Source organism: Rhinopithecus roxellana, chromosome 1 (genome assembly GCF_007565055.1).
Source record: "Rhinopithecus roxellana isolate Shanxi Qingling chromosome 1, ASM756505v1, whole genome shotgun sequence".
NCBI classification, from domain to species: Eukaryota; Metazoa; Chordata; class Mammalia; order Primates; family Cercopithecidae; genus Rhinopithecus; species Rhinopithecus roxellana.
In genome coordinates this window covers 43,559,598-43,584,523 of record NC_044549.1, presented here as the reverse complement: position 1 = coordinate 43,584,523, position 24,926 = coordinate 43,559,598, and the positions used below count along the sequence as shown (strand labels likewise).

Genomic DNA, 24,926 nt, shown 5'->3' with positions numbered 1-24,926 from the left:
TTTCAGGCACTAACTCCAGCCTCTGCAACATCACTGTAACACCCCCTAGAACCACCCTACGAGCCCCGCCGGGCATATTCTTTTGGTGTAATGGAACATTATCTAAAAATCTACCTGGTCCCTCGTTACCAACCTACTGTGTCTTCCTGTCACATTAGTTCCCCGGTTAACTCTACTAACTGCCGGCGAGTTCCTGGGGTACACCGGTAACTGGACTAGTACTGCCATTCACCCAGCCCCTAGACTGAGACCTACATGAGCAATATTTCTCCCCCTCATTGCGGGAATCTCCCTCACATCATCCCTCATTGCGGCTGGACTGGCAGGGGGAGCCCTAGGTCACACCCTCATAGAAAGCAACAAATTGTACCAACAATTTGCCGTGGCTATGGAGGAGTCAGCTGAGTCCCTTGCCTCCCTTCAGCGACAGCTCACATCCCTAGCTCAGGTGACCTTGCAGAACCAGAGGGCCCTAGACCTACTCACTGCTGAAAAAGGTGGTACATGTATGTTCCTGAAAGAAGACTGTTGCTTCTATGTAAATGAATCAGGGCTTGTAGAGAACCAGGTCCAACAGTTACGTAAGTTAAGCATAGAAATGAGAAAACAGCAGTTTGCCTCAGCTGCAAATCAATGGTGGAATTCCTATATGTTTTCTCTGTTAGCCCCCTTCCTTGGACCCCTACTAAGTCTACTATTTCTGTTTACCGTAGGACCTTGTGTGATTAACAGAATTTTGCAGTTTGTCAGGGAAAGGTTTGACACCATACAGCTCATGGTCCTCAGAGCCCAATACCAACCTGTAAACGCTGAAACAGAATCAGACTTATAAGACCCAAGATTGGCTCCAGATGTACCTGAGAAAGGGAGGAATGAAAGAGATCAAATGAAAAAAACTAAAAGGCAGAAATGAAGTCCACAGGCAAACAGCCCAGGCGGCGCCCTGGCAGCCCGGGCGGTGCCCTGAGCCTAGTTAAAGATCGACCCCGGACCTAACCGATTAGGTTATCTATAGACTCCAGACATTGTAAGGACAAACGTTGTGAAAGTCTCTGTCCTGCTCTGTTCTGTTCTAATTACCGGTGTCTGCCACATATCTTAGTCCTGGGCCCAGTATAAACACATTCCTCTATTTTGTCCCAACCTCCTGAGCCCAACACAAACACATCCCCCCCACACACATCTCAGGAACACCACCTAGAGAGCCCCTGATAAGGTCACAACCGTTTGTAGTTTTACTAAATGCGTGGGAACAAATAGAAAACTGTTAATTGTATAACTTAAAATATTAACCAATTACCAGTTGTGATGCTGCAACCAAAAGAATTCCTTTGTACCTCTGTAACCTTACATATCCTGTATGCATCGGGCTATAAAAAGCGGGCACATGCATCATTCGGGGCCCTCTTGTATGTTGTGGAACGGAGGGACCAAGTTCGAACTTGCATTAAAGATCCTTGCCGCTTGGCTTTGACTCTGGACTCTGGTGGTCTTCTTCGGGGAATAAACGATCTGGGCATAACACAGGTAAATTATATCCATTACGCCCACTGCTGCAGCATGCTTAAACCAACACCCCTGCATGGCTGGACAGGGCCTAATCTAGGACTGGTGGGAGAAGTGCTTGCAAACCAAGATCAAGGTGTTATTTCTCTGTTAATACTGTCTACCAGGCTGATCCCTACAAAAATGCACATAAAAGCAGGCAAATTTAGCTACTGTGTTGCAAGAGAAACCAGGACCTTTTAAAATTGTTCTCTCCATTACCATTTATTCTCTCAAGGGAAGCTTAAAAAAAAGGAAAAGAAAAAGAAAAAACAATCCATTGGTCTGGCCACCTCATAAATCCAGTAAGCATTGGTGTGGCATTTGAGTGGAGAAGGAAACTTGGAGGAAAACAAAACCATCAAGGTTGTAAGAAAGGCTCCCAATTTAACTGTCCCTGTTCCTATTTATCCACCTTTATTCACCACCCAAGACCATCCATTACCCTAGAGCACTCTAATCTATAAAAGGGGTCAAAGCATCAGGAGCAGGCAAGGAGTGAGAACCAAAAGGCATCAAGAAACCGATTTGCTTGAGAAAAGCAGCAATTCTTCCTTTCACAGTTCTCCATGGCTGAGAGAGAAAATGCCCAAGAGATCATCTGTGTGACTTAGAGACTGCTTTTTGGGAGGTTAAGAGCAGCATGAAGAGCTTAAGATGACAAGAGTCTAAATTTTTAAAGTTTCAACGTTTCAACAGAATGTGGATATATTCGAACTTTCAAAAAGGACAGTGTTTAGAAAGGGTAAAACCAGGACACACAAAACATTGGGAATTATCATGACTCCCAAGTGCTTCCGGCTCCAGGAAATAACCATTCTTGTGTTTGCTGGAGGTCACACAATTTTCCCCTATTACCTGATGCAAAATGACTCATTACCTCCCAAAAGCTTCTTTTCAAACCACGATTTTCTCATTTATTTTGGTCCAATGCAATCCTATTCTTTATGGCCTATAGACTCACTCCCAACTACCCCTCTGGGGGGTAAAAAAAAAATGAAAGCATTCCCCCTAGACTGGCCCCCAAAACTCAGAATTAAATAACAGGAGGGGTTGGCAGCCTCCTGAAGACTAAAACAACTTGAGGCTAAATCTACCTTTCCAAGAGTGAAAAATTTATTCAGATAATGTTTGAGCATTCATATATGCCACAATAGGATAAAACTAAAAAGCAGAAATCTCACACTTTTCCTTATACTTCCTTCCCCTACCAACCAGATTCCAGACCTTATATCACTGTCATTACCATTTCTGCTAAATGGAGGCCCCTAGGCACTAATCACACTGGCAATTGCATGGTGACATAACGCACCACAACTTTTCTACTAAAAAGCTGTAGTCTCTTTCTCTCTGGCTATATTGGCGATTCTCCAGTTACTTCAATACATTAAAGGCTGCAGCAGCATGCAAAGTAATTTCATTTAAAAAAAAAAAAAAGGTAAGAAAAGTCTCCAGGAGATTGTGAGTTTTATTTTATCTTGTTTGGATAGAGGTTTGATTTGCTCTCGAATGTTCCAGGGTGGAGAGAAACTAGGAGAAAGCACAGGATGTCAAGGTCTACTGGGCCTAATCTTCTCCCTTGTTTGCATCTTCACCAGAAACAGAGACAGCAGCATACTTGCTTGCAGAACTGAACTTGGAAGCTGGATTTTCCTCAGGTTTCTTTGGCTCAGGTGTAGATCTGGAATCTTGATCCTTTTTGCCATCTTTCCCATCTGACTCCTTCCAGTGCTCTTTGTTCCCTCCATTTCCTGGACTACAGCTAGAGTTCCCAGTTTGGCCTTTTGGGACATTCATCCCATCCACTTAACTTTCATCTTTCCTTTCTGGTCCTTCCTCAGATTATTGAGCTGGAGCTGCTTTTCCCCCACCACTTGTACGGGATTGCTGCTCTGTGTCTGAGCTCTGAAATGGAGCAGGAGGGTTAGAACTTTGCTTCACCGAAGCATTCTCCTTTGGTGGAGGGGCTGGCATTACCTTTGGGTCAGGTAGGATTAGGTTTGGGAGGTTTAGAAGTTGGAGAGTGACAATCTTCCTCCTTATTGAGTGTTGCATTTTCTAGAAACTTCTCACTCTCCTTCGCGCATTTCTGCTGGGTGTGGCGGAAGTCCCAGTCTGCGATGACTCACTTCCTGTCCGCGACCATTCCCGATCCTGAGTTTCTTCACTTCACCAGCTTGGGTGTCTCTCCCGAGGCCATCGTTCTAGTTATGGCTCATCCAGCTGACGCTGCAACTTCTCTTGTTCCTTCTGTAGCAGTTCTTCTACTTCTTTCTCTAGCAGCTGTGTCAACGGGCTTTCCCCCTCCAAAGGTAGAAGCAGCTCGACTGGACTGGGAGGTACTAGCAGAGGAATCATCTTCCTTAGGAGTACTCTGAAGCTTTAGATTCAGTTTGGGTCTTTGGGAGGGGCCTCTATCATCACTCATATAATCATCCTGAGAGTAATCATCTCTGGGGCTCCACGACCGATCATCCCATCTGTTGCATCGGTCTTCAGAGTGGTCCCTGCTTCCTCTGTAGTCGTTATCCCTGCGGTACCCACTGCCAAACGCTCTTCTGCCAGTGCCTATCTGGGAATCATAGCCTCTATCAAAGTCTCTGCTGCCTGGGTCATCATAGCGATCCTGGCCACCATATCGATCCATATCCCAGCGTGGGTCATCCTGATACCCATCCCAATACCCATTGCGATACCGGTCTGAATCATACCGATCTCGATACTTGTCTCCAAAGCAATCATCACCTCTTCTGGGCGAGTAGTCATCAAAGCTGTCTGTAGCAAGACCAGCCCCAGTCTGTATCTGTTTTGTCAAAATTCCGATTTCTCTCATGGCCAAAAGAAAGATCGTCCCTGTCTTTATTCTGTGCTTGATCAGCAACGTCCACTTGAAATCTCCTGTTACCTAGAGATTCTTTATTGAGACTCAGGGCACTGAACAGGGAATCCTGGTCCTCAAATTCAGCATAACCAAAACCTTTCAACCTCTCTGGATTGCTGGGTTCACGTGGTAAACGCACTGCACTGGTATTTAATCCTTTAAAGAATTCCTTAATTGACTCTTCTGTCACATCATAGGGTAGGTTCCCTAGAAAAGCAGTGTAGGTTGGCGATTTGGGAAGACGGCTCCGATCGATAATGGGTTCCCGAGCAGCCCATGGAGCAGTGGGAAGGATGGAACGGTCAGTTGGGGGCGCTCTATACACATCGTCATCATTACTGTGCCAAGTTGTTGAAACATCTTCCAGGTCATCCGTTTCATTAGCCCAGCTGACTGATTTGGAAACAGCTCCTTCCTCCACCAGTCCCCCATCCTCAGTCAGAAAGTCTGTTAGGGAGATAGTCTTCCCCTTCTTATTCTTCTTTTTTGCTGAGGCCGCCATGTTGGGAAAAGGAAAGAGAACGCAAAGGGAAATCTAATGTTTTAACAACTCGACAGAATAATTCACTACAAGTCTGTTGATCTTAACCCAGCTAGAAACATTTAATAGGTGTGTCATTTTCTCACTTTGCTCATGTATATTCATGGTTCTGTTATAGTCATAATGGGTGTATATGTTCAATTTGGTATTCTTCCTTTTATGTAACATGATTTATCCAAATATTTTCTATTTCCTATGGCATCTTCATATTCATCATTTTTAGTATATCACTAGAGTATGTCATTTTGATATGCCATAGTGAGTTTCTTTCTATATATCTGTATTGTTGGGCTCTTAGCTTTATTCCAATGTTTTACCATCATAAAATAAACATTATATATACATATACTTTTTATTAAACATTATTTCCTCAGGATAAATTCTATTACTTGGTCAGGGGTTAGGCATATTTATGATTCTTTCAATAAAGTACCATTTTGCCCTTCAGGAAGATTGAATCAATTTACACTGCTATCATTAATGCATGAGCATATCTGCTTCCCGAAGCTTTGCAGGCTTTGGCTTTTATAACTTTTTAAAAGTTTTTCTAAATTTTTTTAAGGCACAAAATGAAACTTCACAGTAGGTTTAATTTGCAGTTATTTTACCAACAAAGTTGAATAGTTTTAATATTATGATTTACCGACAGTGTTTCTTGTTGTATGAACTGTTTTTTAATCATTTGTTTCATAGACAGTTGGTATTTTACCTATTTATATGCACTCTTCATACTTTTTAGTTATTGAACTTTTGTCTTCATGTGCAAATCTTTTCTCCAGCCTTCTGAATTTTTAAATTTCAGCTTTATTGGTATTCATTCCATCAAAGATAAAGCTATCTAAGTAATGAACCTGTCCATCTTTTTTTCATTCATATTCCATCAACAGTCAAAAAGTGATTTCCCCTAGTACTAGTCTTTTATATGTGTGTATTTGTTTTTATTTCAAAAGTGTTTAACTCCCAATCTACCTGGATTTTTTTTTTTTCAGAGTGTAGTGGAAAGCTTGGATCTTTTAAATATTCTCATTATTGATATTCCTGTATACCAAGTGTTTCAAATTTGTTACCAGAACGTTACATGTCTGCTAGGACAAATTCTTCTTATCACTCTTTTTGAATCTGAAATACTCTTTGATGTTCTTGCTCATTTATTTTTTTCCACATACAATAAAAATTATATTAATTTTATAAAGCATCTTGTTTCTAATTGGTGACTGGTCACCTGAATCATCTATGCACTGTGGTGAGTTGAGGCTGAGTTGCATCCTTGGTAAGGTTCAGCCTGCATTAATTTTACTCCTGCTTCTTCAGGATTTTCAGCAGAAATCCTGGTGTATTATCCGTGCTCTTCCACCTGGTGGGTCCAGAATTCTAATCTTTGTCTTCACAAGACTGCTGAAGGCTCTGTTCTACTTCAGAGGTTTTCTGTTTCTCTTTTTAGACTCCAGCCTCGTGCATCCCTGTAATTTCACAGATACTCTGTGGATACATTCTAAATCTCCTCCCATATCCCTCCTGGCCTCTGCCTCCCAGCAGTGGTCTTCCATGGGTGCAAGGCCTGGGGTTATCAGTCTCCTGACCAAGCACAGAATCAGCAAATGACCACTGGGCACAGTGGCTGCAGAACTCAGCTCTCCCTAGCTGTGATTCTCCCTCTCTGGAGTTTTAGCTCCTTCAGTTCCTGCTAACTCAGAAGCCCTTTTCTGCCTTAAAATAGATGGCTCCTCTATTTTGTTCTAATTTTCTGCTTATTTTATATGGGAACACTCTCTGTCACTAGCTAATTCATCGCACTTGGAAACATAGGTTTATTTCACCTTAAACATTTTTCTCATACCTTCTTATACTTTAAAACCAAAAAATCTTATTTCTGTTTGACATATTCCTCAGGAAAGCCTATCCTGACTTCTCAGGCTCAGTTAAGTAGTACATTTTATAGCACTCTCTACTTCTTTTTAAACATTTATTGCAATTTTAATTACTTAATTCTGTAATCTATTTTTAAATTATTTTATTTTATTTCTTTTCTTTTATTTGACGGAGTCTTGCTCTGTCACCCAGGCTGGAGTGCAGTGGTGTGATCTCGGTTCATTGCAACCTCCGCCTCCCAGGTTCAAGCAATTCTCATGCCTCAGCCTCCCGAGTAGCTGAGATTACAGGCATCCACCACCACGCCTGGGAATTTTGTGTATTTTTCATAGAGATGGGGTTTCACCATGTTGACCAGGCTGGTCTCGAACTCCTGACCTCAAGTGATCTGCCCATCTCAGCCTCTCAAAGTGCTAGGATTACAGGCATAAACCACTGCACCTGGCCTGTAATTTATTTATTTATTTTTGGAGACGTTGTCTCACTCTGTTGCCCAGGCTGGAGTGCAGTGGTGCAATCACGGCTCACTGCAGCCTTGCTCAACCTCCTGAGCTCAAGCAATCCTCCCACCTCAGCCTCCTAAGTAGCTGGGACTACAGGCATGCACCACCAAGCCCAGGTAATTTTTGTATTTTCTGTAGAAACAGTGTTCCGCCACGTTGCCTAGGCTGGTCTCAAACTCCTGGGCTCAAGTGATCCACCTGCCCCACTCCTTCCAAAGTGCTGGGATTACAGGTGTGAACGTATGCTCAGCCTACAATTTATTTATATAATGTCAACACATCCTGTTGTTTCTGTTTCTCTAGAGAACCCTGACCAATAAAATTATTTAGTATCAGGCCAAGTTAAAGGGTTTTTTTATTTTGTTTTAAATTTTATACTTTAAGTTCTAGGGTACATGTGCACAGCGTGCAGGTTTGATATATAGGTATACATGTTCCATGTTGGTTTGCTGTACCCATCAACTCATCATTTACATTAGGTATTTCTCCTAATGCTATCTCTCACCCAGCCTCCCACCACCTGACAGACCCTGGTGTGTGATGTTCCCCACCCTGTGTCCAAGTGTTCTCATTGTTCAGTTGCCACTTATGAGTGGGAACATGCCATATTTGGTTTTCTGTCCTTGTGATAGTTTGCTCAGAATGATAGTTTCCAGTTTCATCCATGTGCCTGCAAAGAACATGAACTCATCCTTTTTATGGCTGCATAGTACTCCAAGGTGTATATGTGCCACATTTTCTTAATCCAGTCTATCATTGATGGACATTTCGGTTGGTTCCAAGTCTTTGCTATTCTTAATAGTGCCACAACAAACATCTGTGTGCATGTATCTTTATAGCAGCATGATTTATAATCCTTTGGGTACATACCCAGTAATGGGATTGCTGGGTCAAATGGTATTTCTAGTTCTAGATCCTTGAGGAATCTCCATACTGTCTTCCACAAAGGTTGAACTAATTTACACTCCCACCAACAGTGTAAAAGCGTTCCTGTTTCTCCACATCCTCTCCAGCATCTGTTGTTTCCTGCCTTTTTAATAACCACTATTCTAACTGGCATGAGATGGTATCTCATTTTGGTTTTTATTTGTATTTCTCTGATGACCAGTGATGATCAGCATTATTTCATGTGTCTGTTGGCTGCATAAATGTCTTCTTTTGAGAAGTGTCTGTTCGTATCCTTTGCCCACTTTTTGATGGTTTTTTTTTTTTTTCTGGTAAATTTGTTTGTAGATTTTGGATATTAGCCCTTTGTCAGATGGGTAGATTGCAAAAATTTTCTCCCATTCTGTAAGTTGCCTGTTCACTCTGATGGTAGTTTCTCTTGCTGTGCAGAAGCTCTTTAGTTTAATTCGATCCCATTTATCTATTTTGGCTTTTGTTGCCATTACTTTTGGTGTTTTAGACATGAAGTCCTTGCCCATGCCTATGACCTATATGGTATGCCTAGGTTTTCTTCTAAACTGTTTATGGTTTTAGGTCTAACATTTAAGTCTTTAATCCATCTCGAATTAATTTTTGTATAAGGTGTAAGGAAGGGATCCAGTTTCAGCTTTCTACATATGGCTAGACAGTTTTCCCAGCACCATTTATTAAGTAGGGAATCCTTTCCCCATTTCTTGTTTTTATCAGGTTTGTCAAAGATCAGATAGTTGTAGATGTGTGGTGTTATTTCTGAGGCCTCTGTTCTGTTCCATTGGTCTATATATCTGTTTTGATACCAGTACCATGCTGTTTTGGTTACTGTAGCCTTGTAGTATTGTTTGAAGTCAGGTAGTGTGATGCCTCAAGCTTTGTTCTTTCTGCTTAGGATTTTCTTGGCAATGTGGGCTCTTTTTTGGGTCCATATGAACTTTAAAGTAGTTTTATTTTCAATTCTGTGAAGAAAGTCATTGGTAGCTTAATGGGGATGGCATTGAGTCTATAATTTACCTTGGACAGTATGGTCATTTTTATGACATTGATTCCTCCTATCCATGAGCATGGAATATTCTTCCATTTCTTTATGTCCTCTTTTATTTCATTGAGCAGTGGTTTGTAGTTCTCCTTGAAGAGGTCCTTCACATTCCTTGTACAGTGGATTCTGAGGTATTTTATTCTCTTTGTAGCAATTGTGAGTGGGAGGTCACTCATGATTTGACTCTTTGTCTGTTATTGGTATATAGGAATGCTTGTGATTTTTGCACACTGATTTTGTATCCTGAGACTTGGCTGAAGTTGCTTACCAGCTTAAGAAGATTTTGGGCTGAGACGATGGGGTTCCCTAAATATACAAACATATCATCTGCAAACAGGGACAATTTGACTTCCTCTTTTCATAATTGAATACCCTTTATTTCTTTCTCTTGCCTGATTGCCCTGGCCAGAACTTCCAACACTATGTTGAATAGGAGTGGTGAGAGAGGGCATCCCTGTCTTATGCCAGTTTTCAAAGGGAATGTTTCCAGTTTTGGCCCATTCAGTATGATATTGGCTGTGGGTTTTTCATATACAGCTCTTATAATATTTAGATATGTTCCATCATATCTAAACATAGTTTGTTCAGAGGTTTTAGCATGAAGCGCTGTTGAATTTTGTCAAGGCCTTGTCTGCATCTATTGAGATAATCATGTGATTTTTGTCATTGGTTCTGTTTATGTGATGGATTATGTTTATTGATTTGCATATGTTGAACCAGCCTTGCATTCCAGGGATGAAGCCCACTTGATCGTGGTAGATTCGCTGTTTGATGTGCTGCTGGATTCGGTTTGCCAGTATTTTATTGAGGATTTTCGCATTGATGTTCATCAGGGATATTGGTCTAAAATTCTCTTTTTTTGTTGTGTCTCTGCCAGGCTTTGGTATCAGGATGATGCTGGCCTCATAAAATGAGTTAGGGAGGATTTCCTCTTTTTCTTTTGATTGGAATAGTTTCAGAAGGAATGGTACCAGCTCCTCTTTGTACCTCTGGTAGAATTCGGCTGTGAATCCATCTGGTCCTGGACTTTTTTTGGTTGCTAGGCTATTGATTATTGCCTCAATTTCAGGGCCTGTTATTGGTCTACTCAGAGATTCAACTTCTTCCTGGTTTAGTCTTGGGAGGGTGTATGTGTCCAGGAATTTATCCATTTCTTCTAGATTTCCTAGTTTATTTGTGTAGAGGTGTTTTGTTTGTTTGTTTGTTTGTTTTTGAGACAGAGTCTTGCTCTGTCTCCCAGGCTGGAGTGCAGTGACACGATCTTGGCTCACTGCAACCTCTGCCTCCCAGGTTCAAGCAATTCTCCTCCTTCAGTCTCCTGAGTAGCTGGCACTACAGGCTCATGCCACCAAGCCCAGCTAATTTTTTGTATTTTTAGTACAGACGTGGTTACATCGTGTTAGCCAGGATGGTTTTGATCTCCTGCCTTCGTGATCCGCCTGCCTCGGACTTCCAAAGTGCTGGGATTACAGGCATGAGCCACCATACCCAGCCTACATAGAGGTGTTTATAGTGTTCTCTGATGGTAGTTTCTATTTCTTTGGGATCAGTGGTGATAATCCCATTTATCATTTTGTATTGTGTGTATTTGATTCTTCTCTCTTTTCTTCTTTATTAGTCTTGCTAGTGGTCTATCAATTTTATTGATCATTTAAAAAACCAGCTCCTGGATTCATTGATGTACTGAAGCAGTTTTGTTTTTTGTTTGTTTGTTTGTTTGTTTGTTTTTTGTTTTTTTTTTTTTTTGTTTTTTTGTCTCTATCTCTTTCAGTTCTGCTCTGATCTTAGTTATTTCTTGCCTTCTGCTAGCTTTTGAATTTGTTTGCTCTTGCTTCTCTAACTCTTTTAATTGTGATGTTAGGGTGTCGATTTTAGATCTTTCCTGCTTTCTCTTGTGGGCATTTAGTGCTATAAATTTCCCGCTACACACTACTTTAAATGTGTCCCAGAGATTCTGGTACATTGTGTCTTTGTTCTCATTGGTTTCAAAGAACATCTTTATTTCTGCCTTCATTTCATTATTTACCCAGTAGTCATTCAGGAGCAGATTGTTCAGTTTCCATGTAGTTGTGCAGTTTTGAGTGAGTTTCTTAATCCTGAGTTCTAATTTGATTGCACTGTGGTCTGAGAGACAGCTTGCTGTGATTTCTGTTGTTTTACCTTTGCTGAGGAGTGCTTTACTTCCAATTATGTGGTCAATTTTGGAATCAGTGTGATGTGGTGCTGAGAAGAATGTATATTCTGTTGATTTGGGGTAGAGAGTTCTGTAGATGTCTATTAGGTCCACTTGGCGCAGAGCTGAGTTCAAGTCTTGGATATCCTTGTTAACCTTCTGTCTCATTGATCTGTCTAATATTGACAGTGGGGTGTTAAATTCTCCCATTATTGTTCTGTGGGAGTCTAAGTCTCTTTGTAGGTCTCTAAGGACTTGCTTTATGGATCTGGGTGCTCCTGTATTAGGTTCATATATATTTAGGATACTTAGCTCTTCTTGTTGAATTGATCCCTTTACCATTGTGTAATGGCCTTCTTTGTCTCTTTTGATCTTTGTTGGTTTAAGGTCTGTTTTATCAGAGACTAGGATTGCAACCCCTACCTTTTTTTGCTTTCCCTTTGCTTGGTAAATCTTTCTCCATCCCTTTATTTTGAGCCTATATGTGTCTCTGCACATGAGATGGGTCTCCTGAATACAGCACACTGATGGTCTTGACTCTTTATCCAATTTGCCAGTCTACGTCTTTTAATTGTGATATTTAGCCCATTTACAATTAAGGTTAATATTGTTATGTGTGAATTTGATCCTGTCATTATGATGTTAGCTGATTATTTTGCCTGTTAATTGATGCAGTTTCTTCCTAGCATCGATGGTCTTTACAATTTGGCCTGTTTTTGCAGTGGCTGGTACTGGTTGTTTCTTTCCGTGTTCAGTGCTTCCTTCAGGAGCTCTTGTAAGGCAGGTCTGGTGGCGACAAAATCTCAGCATTTGCTTGTCTGTAAAGGATTTTATTTCTCCTTCACTTATGAAGCTTAGTTTGGCTGGATATGAAATTCTGGGTTGAAAATTCTCTTCTTTAAGAATGTTGAATATTGGCCCCCGCTGTCTTCTGAGTTGTAGAGTTTCTGCTGAGAGATCCGCTGTTAGTCTGATGGGCTTCCCTTTGTGGGTAACTCGACCTTTGTCTCTGGCTGCCCTTAACATTTTTTTCTTCATTTCAACCTTGGTGAATCTGACAATTAGTGTCTTGGGGTTGCTCTTCTCAAGGAGCATCTTTGTGGTGTTCTCTGTATTTCCTGAACTTGAATGTTGGCCTGTCTTGCTAGGTTGGAGAAGTTCTCCTGTATAATATCCTGCAGAGTGTTTTCCAACTTGGTTCCATTCTCCCCATCACTTTCAGTTGACACCAATAAAACGTAGATTTGGTCTTTTCACATAGTCCCATATTTCTTGGAGGATTTGTTTCTTTCTTTTTACTCATTTTTTCTCTAATCTTGTCTTCTTGCTTTATTTCATTAATTTGATCTTCAATCACTGAGGCCCTTTCTTCCACTTGATCGAATCAGCTATTGAAGCTTGTGCATGGGTTACGAAGTTCTTGTGCCATATTTTTCAGCTCCATCAAGTCATTTAAGGTCTTCCAGTTAGCCATCCATCTTACCCTTTTTCTAGGTTTTTAGTTTCCTTGCGGTGAGTTAGAACATGCTCCCCTAGCTCAGAGAAGTTTTTTATTATGACCTTCTGAAACCTACTTCTGTCAGCTCATCAAAGTCATTCTCCATCCAGCTTTATTCCATTACTGGTGAGGAGCTGTGATCCTTTTTAGGAGAAGAGGTGCTCTGGTTTTTAGAATTTTCAGCTTTTCTGCTCTGGTTTCTCCCCATCTTTGTGGTTTTATCTACCTTTGGTGTTTGATGTTGGTTACCTACAGATGGGGTTTTGGTGTAGATGTCCTTTTTATTGATGTTGATGCTATTCCTTTCTGTTTGCTAGGTTTCCTTCTAATAGTCATGTCCCTCAGCTGCAGGTCTATTGGAGTTTGCTGGAGGTCCACTCCAGACTCTGTTTGCCTGGGTATCACCAGCAGAAGCTGCAAAACAGCAAATATTGCACAACAGCAAATGCTGCAGAATAGCAAATATTGCTGCCTGATCCTTCCTCTGGAAGCTTTGTCCTAGAGGGGCATCCACCTATATGAGGTGTCAGTCGGCTCCTACTGGGAGGTGGCTCCCAGTTAGGCTACATGGGAGTCAGGGACTTACTTGAGGAGGCAGTCTGTCGGTTCTCAGAACTCAAACAGCATGCTGGGAGAACCACTGCTCTCTTCAAAGCTGCCAGACAGGGACATTTAAGTATTCAGAAGTTGTCTGCTGCCTTTTGTTCAGCTATGCCCTGCCCACAGAGGTGGTGTCTATAGAGGCGGTAGGCCTTGCTGAGCTGTGGTGGGTTCTGCCCAGTTTGAGCTTCCTGGCTGCTTTGTTTATCTACTCAAGCCTCAGCAATGGCAGACGACCCTCCCCTAGCCAGGCTGCTGCCTTGCAGTTTGATCTCAGACTGCTGCTCTAGCAGTGAGCAAGCCTCCATTGGCATGGGACCCACTGAGCCAGGCACAAGAGAGAATCTCCTTGTTTGCTTGTTGCTAAGACCTTGGGAAAAGCACAGTATTTGGGCAGGAGTGTCCCATTTTTTCAGGTACAGTCTGTCACAGCTTCCCTTGGCTAGGAAATGGAAATCCCCCAACCCCTTGCACTTCCTGGGTGAGGTGATACCCCACCCTGCTTCTGCTCGCCCTCTGTAGGCTGCACCCACTGTCCAACCAGTTCCAATGAGATGAACCAGGTACCCCATTTGGAAATGCAGAAATCGCCTGCCTCAATCACGCTGGGAGCTGCAGACTGGAGCTGTTCCTATTCAGCTATCTTGGAACAGAGCTCAAGAGTGTAAAGGATTTTAAAAACATTCTTTGAAAGATAGAAATGACCCAGAAGGGTTTTTTAAAGCAAAATATGTATTAAAATTATAGTAGATATGAAACTCATATATAATGAAAGATTAACACCTGGATTTTAAATTTTTATTGTTCTTTAAAAAATACATCAGAGGGAAGGAAGGAAGGAAGGAAGGAAGGAAGGAAGGAAGGAAGGAAGGAAGAGAGGAAGGAGGGAAGGTAGGTATTGTCTTCTATAGGACAAAAATACCTTCATGTTCTCTTCCTTTCCTCCATCTCCAGGATTCAGCCTCCAGGTCTTTCCATTCAGTAGCATGGAAGGGCTGGGAAGTTAAGGCTATGACTTTCAACTCATACTGTAGGTTACAAAGATTTTGTAGATACTAGAGGAAACTTGGGCCTTGCCAAACGCTGAGGAAAGGGTTAATACGGTTTGGCTTCTTATCCTCACCCAAAATCTCATCTTGAATTGTAGTTCCTGTAATCCCCGTAATCCCCACATGTCAAGGGAGAGACCAGGAGGGGGTAATTGAATCATGGGGGCAATTTCCCTCATACTGTTCTCACGAGATCTGATGGTTTTATAAATATTTGGTAGTTCCTTCTTCATTCATTATCCTTCCTGCTGCCTGGTAGAGAAGGTGCCTGCTTCTCTTTTGCCTTCTCCCATGATTATAAGTTTCCTGAGGCTTCCCAGCCATGCTGAACTGTGAGTCAATTAAACCTCTTTCCGTTATAAATTACCCAGTCTCGGGCAGTTCTTTATAGCATTGTGAAAATGGACTAATACCAGGGTTGTAGTCTGGAAAAGAAAGGAAGGCTCAAAGTTGGGAGAAGAAGTTAAAAGAACACGGGAGAAAGGAGAACACAGTAGCAGAAGGAAGGGAGGAGTGTTCTGTATCCCACTCACTTCACCTGGTTAAGGCCTGGATGAGAAGACTGCCTATAGGGATGAGTTCCAGTAGAGACATGAGGTCTCCTTGTTCCCCCTTACAGTATGGCTACTTCCTTGGGACACTCAGAGCAAAGAGCACATGGGGTGTCTGTTGCTGTTGCATGGTTGTGTGCTCACACCACAAAGAGAGGAGAATAAAACAAAGTCCCTCACCCCAGTCAGTGACAGACACCTGAGTCACCTTCAATGTGGATGAAAAACTGGACAGCCCTTCTTGGAGATGACTGTCAGATAGAGAGTTAGGTTGAATTACCTAAACAGCCTCCATCTTTCTCCATGGGCAGAATCTCAGTTGAGACTTTCTCTTCTTTTATTTGGGAATTAGTTTGCTTACGGTTATAAAATGTACAATCCATACCATCTTTCCTTTTACTTTTTGTTTGGTGTGTTTTAAATGATGCCTTATCTATAATACATCTAAAAACCCTGACTTGCTCTCCAAAGTGATTAATTAGTACTTCCACCAGCTATATGAGAGCTCCTGTTTCACAGTCTCAACACTTGATATTCTCAGACATTTAAATTTTCCCAAGCTGATACATATGAAATAATATCTTATAGTTTTAATGAAGTTGAATAGTTAAGAAATTTATTTATTGATCATTCAATTTTCCTCTTCTGTGAATTGCATCTTCTTGGTCTTGCCATATATTTGCGAGGAGTCTCGCTTTTTCTCTTGATTCATAGGAGTTCTTTAGTATTATTTGGATACTAGTCCTTTACTGGTTATATGCACTATAAATCCTTGTTTCAACATGTGACTTGTCTCTTTCACCTTATTTATTGCTTTTTAAAAATTTTTAAAGAAGTTGTAAAAATTTAAGGGATAGTGTTTGTTTTTTTGTTTTGTAAAATAGGTAAGACATTGATATGGTTTGGCTGTGTCCCCAGCCAAATCTCATCTTGAATTCCCACCTGTTGTGGGAGGGACTCGGTGGGAGGTAATTGAATCATGGGGGCAGGTATTTCCCATGGTATTCTTGTGATAGTGAGTAAGTCTCACGAGATCTGATGGCTTTATAAGGCAGAGTTTTCCTGAATATGCTCTCCGTCTCTTTGCCTGCTGCCATCCATGTAGACATGACTTGCTCCTCCTTGTCTTCCACCGTAATTGTGAGGCCTCCCCAGTCACGTGGAACTGTAAGTCCATTAAACCTTTTTACCTGTATAAATTGCCCAGTCTCAGGTATGCCTTTATCAGCAATACGAAAGTGGACTAATACAGACATTCATGAGATTCAAAATTCAAAGGTATGAAAGTACCTAGTGAAAAATGTCCCTCAGGTTTGTCATGATGGCTCATGCCTGTAATCCCAGCACTTTGGGAGGCAGAGGCGGGTGGATCCATTGAGGTCAGGAGTTCGAGACCAGCCTGGCCAACATGGTGTAATCCTATCTCTAATGAAAATACAAATATTAACCAGGTGTGGTGGCAGGTCTCGTAATCCCAGCTACTCAGGAGGCTGAGGCACAAGAATCACTTAAACCTGGGAGGAGGAGGTTGCAATGAGCCGAGATTGTGCCACCACACTCCAGCCTGGGCAACAGAGTGAGACTCTGTCTCAAAAACAAGCAAACAAAAACCTCCCTCCTATTCCATGTAGCCTTTTAGTTTCCTTTCTTGCAAGGAAAACAATGCAAAAAAAAAAATGCTATGATGCTACAATAAACAACCTTGTACAAATAATAATTCCTCACTTTTATCTGTATGACAAATTCCTAGCAATGGAATTGCTGGGTCAAGGATATGTGCACTTGTAATGTTGATGGTTATTGCCAAATTGCCCTCTATAGAAATTGAGCCAATTACCTCCCACCAAGAGAGCCCCACTTCCCTGTGCCTTCACTGGCACAGTGTGTTACAGAACTGATCTTTGCAAATCTAATAGGTTAAAAAGAGGGATATCTCAATATAGCTTTTAAAATAAAATGTCTTTTATTTTATTTACTTTTCAAATAGATGATATATGCACATAGTATAAAATTTAAAGGAAACAAAAAGGTAAGCAGTAACAATTAAGTCTCCCTTGCACCTTTTTTCCATAGCACCCAGTTCTGTCTAGAGGGAACACAGTTACTAGCTTCTAGTATATCCTTCTAGAGATATTCTATGCACATCCAAACACATATTTAAATATGGGAGGATTTCTCTTATTTGGACAGACTTGTGTTTTCTTTTGCATTGCAGTCTACAGTTATCAAAAGGCTCTTGCCATCGTTTTAGTTAGAAATATCTTCCTGTTGGAATTTTTTTTTATTTTTGAGACAGGGTCTTACTGTGTTGCCCAGGCTGGAGTGCCGTGGCACCATCAATGCAGCCTTGACCTCCCAGGCTCAAGCGACCCCCAATCCTCCTGCCTCAGCCTTCCCAGTAGCTAGGACTACAGGCATGCACCACCACACCTGGCTAATTTTAAAAATCTTTGTAGACATAAGGTCTCACTCTGTTGCCCAGGCTGGTCTCAAACTCCTAGGCTGGACTCAAGTGATGTGATGCTCCTGCCTCAGCCTCCCAAAGTGCTGAGATTACAGCTATGAGCCATGGTGCCTGGCCTCTGCTGGAATTTTGAAAGCATTGCTCCATTGTCTTTAAGCTTCGTGTTGGTGCTAAGAAATCTGAAACCATTCTGATTATTGATCCTCTGTAGATAACCTGTTCTCTTTTCTTCCCTCTAGAAGTTTTCCCTTTGTGTTTCTGAAATTTCCCCACGGTATACTTTGGGGTTGGTCTGCATTGTTTTTTTCCATTGTGCTGAGCACTAGGTACAAACTTTAATCTGAAAACTTGTGTTCTTTAGTTTGGAGGTGTTTTCTTGAATTATTTATTTAATTTTTGTTTTTCTCTCTGTTTTCTGATCTCTCTTTCTGATGTTGGACCACTTGGCCTGGTCCTCTAATTTTATATTTTGTTTTCTATTTTCCATTTCAATGCCTTTTTACTCTACTTTCTGAGAGTTCCTTAACTTTATCTTCCAATACTTTTTTTTCATTTCTGTTATTATGTCTAAGGCCTCTTACTTGTTTCCTAAATGTTCCCTTTTTATGGCATTTTCTTTCTGATTGTAGTTTTTTTTTTTTTTTTAAATAAAAGTAGCTTTATATTCTGAGTTAGAGATTTTCCTGCAATATCTGTTAAACCTTGGTTGTCTGTTTCACAAGAGTTGAAAAAACTAGTGAGAATTCTGAGCTAGTGAGTGGGGCTTATCAACTTTGAGTTTCACGCTACAGGATTTGGTGGCCTGTGTGTTGATGAATTTCTAACGTCATTCTCTTTAGGTAAAATTTCCACTTGTATAGAAATTTTCAATCTCTTGCTTGGTGAGGAAACTTCTGGCTGCTGCCGTTCTGGGAGCCAAATGGCGGAAGGCAGTTTGGGGAGGGCCGTCATTTCAGGATTAAGTATTTAGTATGCTTTTGGCTTCTGATTCCCCTGTTTTTGGTATAGTACCCAACGCTTTGTCTGTGCCTGATATCCTGCTCAGAGACCCTTCATTTTACTTTTTATAGGAAATAGCCTCCAGATTTCTCCTGGAGTAGGAGAAAGGCAGTTATTCTGGGCAAGGAAGGGGCAGAGAGATCTATGGATGTAACTGTTTCTTCAATGGCTCTCATCCTATCTTTCTTATTTTAGCCCCTGCCTAGCTTTGCTGCTTTACTCTTAGCTCCAGAGACACTCTCGTTCTCAGTTCTGAGACTTTTAAAGGTAAATGAGTGGTTTCTCAGCTTTCCCTCCGCTTGCCAACTTAGAGTTGAGCTGTTGTAAGTCTGCAGTCATTATTACAGATCCATCTGCCTTTAGCTTCTAATATGTCTTAGCTATATCTCCTCTTCTATCTCCCTGTTCTGGAGGGTATATGTGTCCTTTAAAATCCCATTAATGTGGTTTTCCTAGGTTAGAGAAAGCAAAGTTAGATGCATCTTAATCCTGAACCTCAATTTTTAAAATGTTAATGCAATCAAACATATTTATGGTTGTCTCTATGATTTGTGCTATTCATGACTTCCCTTCCAAATTTTTAGTTTAAAATAATAATATGGTTTTTTCATTATCATTTTGGTGTAATCTTTAACCCTGGAAGTTATTATTTCTATTTATTTATTTATTTATTTATTTATTTTGAAACAGAGTCTTGCTCTGTTGCCCAGACTGGAGTGCAGTGGTGTGATCTTGGCTCAGTGCAACCTCTGTCTCCTGGGTTCAGGCAATTCTCCTGCCTTAGCCTCCCGAGTAGCTGGGACTACAGGCATGTGCCACCACACCTGGTTAATTTTTGTATTGTTAGTAGAGACGGAGTTTCACCATGTTTGCCAGTCTGGTCTTGAACTCTTGACCTCAAGTGATCCTCCTGCCTCTCCGAAAGTGCTGGAATTGCAGGCATGAGCCAGCTCTCCTGGTCTATTATTTCAATTTAAATATGAGGAATTGAGGCTGAGTGTAAGTGGCTTGCCCAGGTTTACCCAGTTAGCACATTATATTAGTTCTAAGGTCAGGACTGACCCCTCCAAGTTTCCTAATGCTAAGCCAGGTCTACATGGTGCCAACTCTTGATATTCTGAAATGAATTTTCCTTCCTTCTCTTTTTTTAATTTCTAAATTTTGTCTGTACTTAACCTCTTGAATTTTTAATCTGTTAGGGACTGAATTGCGTTACCCCAAAATTCGTATAATGAAGACCTAACCTTCAATATAACTGTATGTGGAGATAGAACCTTTGAAAAGGTACTTAAGGTTGAATGTGGGCACAAAGGTGGGGCCCTAATTTGATAGAACAAGTATCCTTAGAAGGAAACGGAGAGACACCAGGAACGTGAGCACCGAGGAAAGGCCACATGAGGACGCAGTAAGAAGGGTCATCTGCAAGTCAAGGAGAGAAGACTCAGGAGAACCAAACCCTGATGACATTTTGATCTTGCACTTCCAGCCTTCAGAACTATGAGAAAAATAGATTTCTCTTGTTTAAGCCATGCAGTCTGAGATGTTTCGCTATGGCAGCCCTAGCAGATTAATACACTGTCTCTCGATCTGCTTTGCACACCAACCTCTTTTGTTAGTTCATTGAATTAATATTTATTACCTATGGAAAGATAATGATGACCCCCAAATCCCTGGATTGTCTGGCAGCAAATAACAATCTCAGCAAATGGGTTGTCCTCCGTTCTGTTTCTTGGTTGTGTGGCTTCCTGAACCGTAGGCCCCTTGCCTGCCTAGTTTGTTCTCTAGGTCTTCATATGATGTAGGAAGGGTCGACATGGTGGAAAGATGAATCCAAAGAAGAGAGAGTTTTTCCCTGAAACCAAGAGCCCAAATGGCCAAGTCTCACAGCCCAAGCCTCCTTTCCCCTGGATCTCACCCTGGCCCCATTGGCCAGCCTGCCTTCCTTCCTTCCTTCCTTCCTTCCTTCCTTCCTTCCTTCCTTCCTTCCTTCCTTCCTTCCTTCCTTTGACAGAGTCTTGCCCTGTCATCCATGCTGGAGTGCAGTGGTGCTGATCTTGGCTCACTGCAGCCTCCACCTCCCAGGTTCAAGCGATTCTCTTGCCTCAGCCTCCCAAGTAGCTGAGAGGCAGGGTTTCACCACGTTGGCCAGGCTGGTCTCAAGCTCCTGACCTCAAATGATCCACTGACCTCAGCCTCCCAAAGTGCTGGGATTACAGGTGTGACCCACCACGGCCGGCCCCCATGAGCCTTTCAAAGTGAGAAGGCTTCTCCGGGGAAGAGCCAGCTCCATGCTCTTCCCATCTCCAGTTCCTTCTTACTGCCCCACTTCCCTTGTATGAGAGAGGGAGAAAAAAGAACTGGGAAAAGAGAGTAAAAAGAGTCAATCCAACAGAAACACATGTCTGAGTATCTTGTCTCAATTACTAAGAGATATCCCTGAGAAAAGCATTCTCCCTTGACTCACCCTGGAGTACTTTTCATTTGCAGGTAGACACACAAGGAAACCATTTAGTTTATAGCTAAAGCATACATCACTTAACTTTAGTTAAAAGCTTACTGGCAGGGCGCAGTGGCTCACGCCTGTAATCCCAGCACTTTAGGAGGCCGAGGCAGGCGGATCACTTCAGGTCGGGAGTTCAAGACCAGCCTGGCCAACATGGTGAAACCCCATTTCTACTAAAGATAAAAAAAAAAAAAAAAAAATTTGCTGGGTGTGGTGGTGGGCCCATGTAGTCCCAGCTAGGAGGAAGGAGAATCCCTTGAACCCAGGAAGCAAGGTTGCGGTGAGCAGAGATAGCACCACTGCACTCCAGCCTGGGTGACAGAGTGAGACTCCGTCTCAAAAAACAAACAAACAAAGAAACAAACAAAACTTACTTTAGGCCGGGCACAGTGACTCATGCCTGTAATCCCAGCACTTTGGGAGGCCGAGGCAGGTGGATCACTTGCGGTCAGGAGTTCGAGACCAGCCTGGTCCCCGTCTCTACTAAAAATACAAAAATTAGCCAGTGCCTGTAATCCCAGCTACTCAGGCAGCTGAAGCAGGAGAATTGCTTGAACCCAAGAGTTGAAGGTTGGAGTAAGGCGAGATTGTGATCATACCACTTGCACAGCAGCCTGGGCAACAGATTGAGACTGTGTCGAAGAAAAAAAAAATTATTTTTAAGTATATTTTAAAACTTGGGGGCTCCTGGTGAATAATCTAAGGTAACAAGATAAAAGTTATTCTAATGCATGTGATTATTATGCAATCTCCCTTAATTGAATGAAGTGTCCTTTTTCCCCCAAAGCTATATTCTTTTTTCAATTCCAGGAAATTTTCTTTCATGTTCTTGACTTGTGGTTTTTCAAGCTGCCTTTTGGTTGTGTTTACTTAGAAACCCCTTTGATTAGGACTTTGAATTTGCATACCCTGTTTTCTGAGTTAATTAAGCCTTCTTGACTTCTTGTGATAGGACTATTTAGTGCTCTTTCATTTTTCAGTTTTTTGTTGTGATTTTTTTTTCTTTTTTTTTGAGACGGAGTCTTGCTCTGTCTCCCAGGCTGGAGTGCAGTGGTGCAATCTCAGCTCACTGCAGCCTCTGCTTCCCAGGTTCAAGCAATTCTCCTGCCTCAGACTCACGAGTAGCTGGGATTATAGGCACGCACCACCACTTTTGTAACACAAAAGTACAAAAAAGTAGTTTTTGTACTTTTAGGAGAGACAGGGTGTTACCATGTTGGCCAGGCTGGTCTCAAACTCCTGACCTCGTGATCCACCCACCTCAGCCTCCCAAAGTGCTGGCATTACAGGCGTGAGCCACTGTGCCCAGCCATTTTTCATTTTATTTGTTGGTTTACCATTTTTTAAGTCAGTATACTGTTTTCTGCTTCCATTCATGCAGTGTGGAGTCTGTCAACAACTCCGATCTTTCTCAGAGATTTGACACCCAGTCCCAGCACTGCCACTTACTAGCTGAATGAGAGAGGCATGTCAGCTGATCCCTTTGAGGATCAGCGTCCTCCGTCAAAGGGTACCTTCCTCAGAGGACTGCTACAGAGAGAAGTGAGATACTGTATATATTAAAATGCTCTGTTGGCTGGGTGTGGTGGCTCATGTCTGTAATCCCAGCACTTTGGGAGGCCAAGTGGAAGGATCACTGGAGCCAAGGAGTTTGACACTACTCTGGGGAACATAGGGAGACCTTTTCTCTACTGAAAAAAAAAAAAAATTATTCCAGTGTGGTGGCACGTGCCTGTGATCCTAGCTACTTGGGAGGCTGAGATGGGAGGATTGCTTGAGGCTAAGATGGGAGGATCACTTGAGCCTGTGAAATCAAGGCTGCAGTGAGCCATGAGTTCACCACTGCACTCTGGCGTGGGTGACAAAGTGAGACCCTGTTTCAAAAGAAAAAAACAAGGCGTGGCACAGTGGCTCAAGCCTGTAATCCCAGCACTTTGGGAGGCTGAGGCAGGCAGATCACCTGAGGTCAGGAGTTCAAGACCAGACTGGCCACCATGGTAAAACCTTGAGTCTGCTAAAAATAAAAAAATTAGCCAGGCGTGGTGGTAAACACCTGTAATCCCAGCTACTTGGGAGGCTGAGGCAGGAGAATCACTAGAACCCAGGAGGTGGAGGTTGCAGTGAGCCAAGATGGCACCATTGCACTCCAGCTTGGGCAACAGAGTGAGACTCCATCTCAAAACAAAAAACAAAACAAAAAACAATAGAAGTGAGTTATTGCTCTATGATGTTTATCATTATGTGTTCTAGATTCTAATACTCCTACTTTTACTTTCTGGGTTCTTGTTTTTATCCCCCCATCCCGTATTTACACTGAATTTGTTTTTGTTGTTGACCCCAGATTTGTTAATTTTATGTTGTTCTTTTTGTATTGGTACTTCCCTTATCTTGGGCACTTTAATTGGAATTTTAGTGGAGTTAATATGAAAAAAAAGAGCTCCATCTAGCACCATAAACTACAAAGACCTAAAGGAAGCATTTTCATTATTTTTTTTCTGTTTAGGTGGAGGGTTGATCTTGCATTGTACTAATTGAGTAAATTGAATGTGAAAAAGGTGTTGAGAGTTGAGCGGTCTAGGTGTGAAGAGACAAGAATACATTAAGTACATGAAAAGAAAGGCTCAGATTGAAGAGGTGGTTGGATTTTGTGGAAGCCACAATCACTTCTCTGATAGGTCTTAGTTATAGAGTGATAATTTTAGGAACAAGAGACTTAGGGGAATTAAATACTGTGTAGAAAATGCCCTTCTCAGTGAAATAAAGAAAAGAAAATTAGAGAATATTTATATCCTAGTTACCACAAAAATAGTGTAAACAAAGAGAAATGGGCCAAAGGTCTTTTATGTTATTCATACTCTGAATTTAGTTGTAAGATTCCCTTCCTATGTTTACTATTGTGGTGAAGACCAAAGCTAGGATATGGAATAATTTAATCAATTAAGCTTGTAAAGCATATTTACTATAAAGCTTGTTTACAAAAAAAAAACTGTATTTGTTCTAGTCAAGTACTCAGAAGAAATTGAATTTGATCATACTAGCTATGAATGATCTCACCAGTCCTATGATAACCCGCCACACTGTAAATGAATTTGTAAACCTTGTGTTCAATTAATACATTACCATATATACTATGTGGAATTTGAGTGGCTATCTAATATTGGTGCAGAAAAAAATGAAAATATTTCCTCTGGAAAAAAAAAAAAAAAAGGAACAAGAAGGAGAATAATGGTAAGAAAAGCAATAAGAGAAGATATTTGAGACCGTAAAGGCTTCTGTGAAAGAAGGCTGCCAGTCCGGAATTAGAGCTCATGGTCTCTGGTCTTGGATCGATCAGGTACCATTTACCTGAACTCTGAAGATACAGAGAAAAGAGATGGATTTCTTCAGTAATTAGCAGTTTGACAAGACTTCTAATTTTGATACTAAGCTAGATAACAGTTAATTCTTAGGATAGAAGTAGAGACCATTCTAGTCATATAGAGAGGAAAAATCAAGCCAAGTGGGAAGGAGATGGACTTCCCACTTGGCTTGAAGGATGGAAAGACACAATTTAGCTTCAGACTGACGGAAGGTAGAATTTCTAAACAACTATAATTATTGATTAGTTCATTGTTCTTCAAGAAAGCATCACAACTTTAATAACATGGGTATACTGTACTCCAGACTTCTGTGTCTTACTCCTGATGTAAGGTTACAGCAAAATAAACTGGGGAACAACATCCGTGAGTAACAATATTGGAGGAGGCAAAAAGTCAGCAGTGGACATTGTAAATAAGAGTCCACCTAACCTAAG

At 41.5% G+C, this 24,926-nt stretch overlaps 1 pseudogene; it reads right to left on the bottom strand.

Annotated features, from left to right (window-relative positions):
* Positions 1-3,102: 3,102 nt before the first annotated feature.
* Positions 3,103-4,928, bottom strand: LOC104665716 (annotated as a pseudogene).
* Between the last annotated feature and the right edge of the window lie 19,998 nt (positions 4,929-24,926).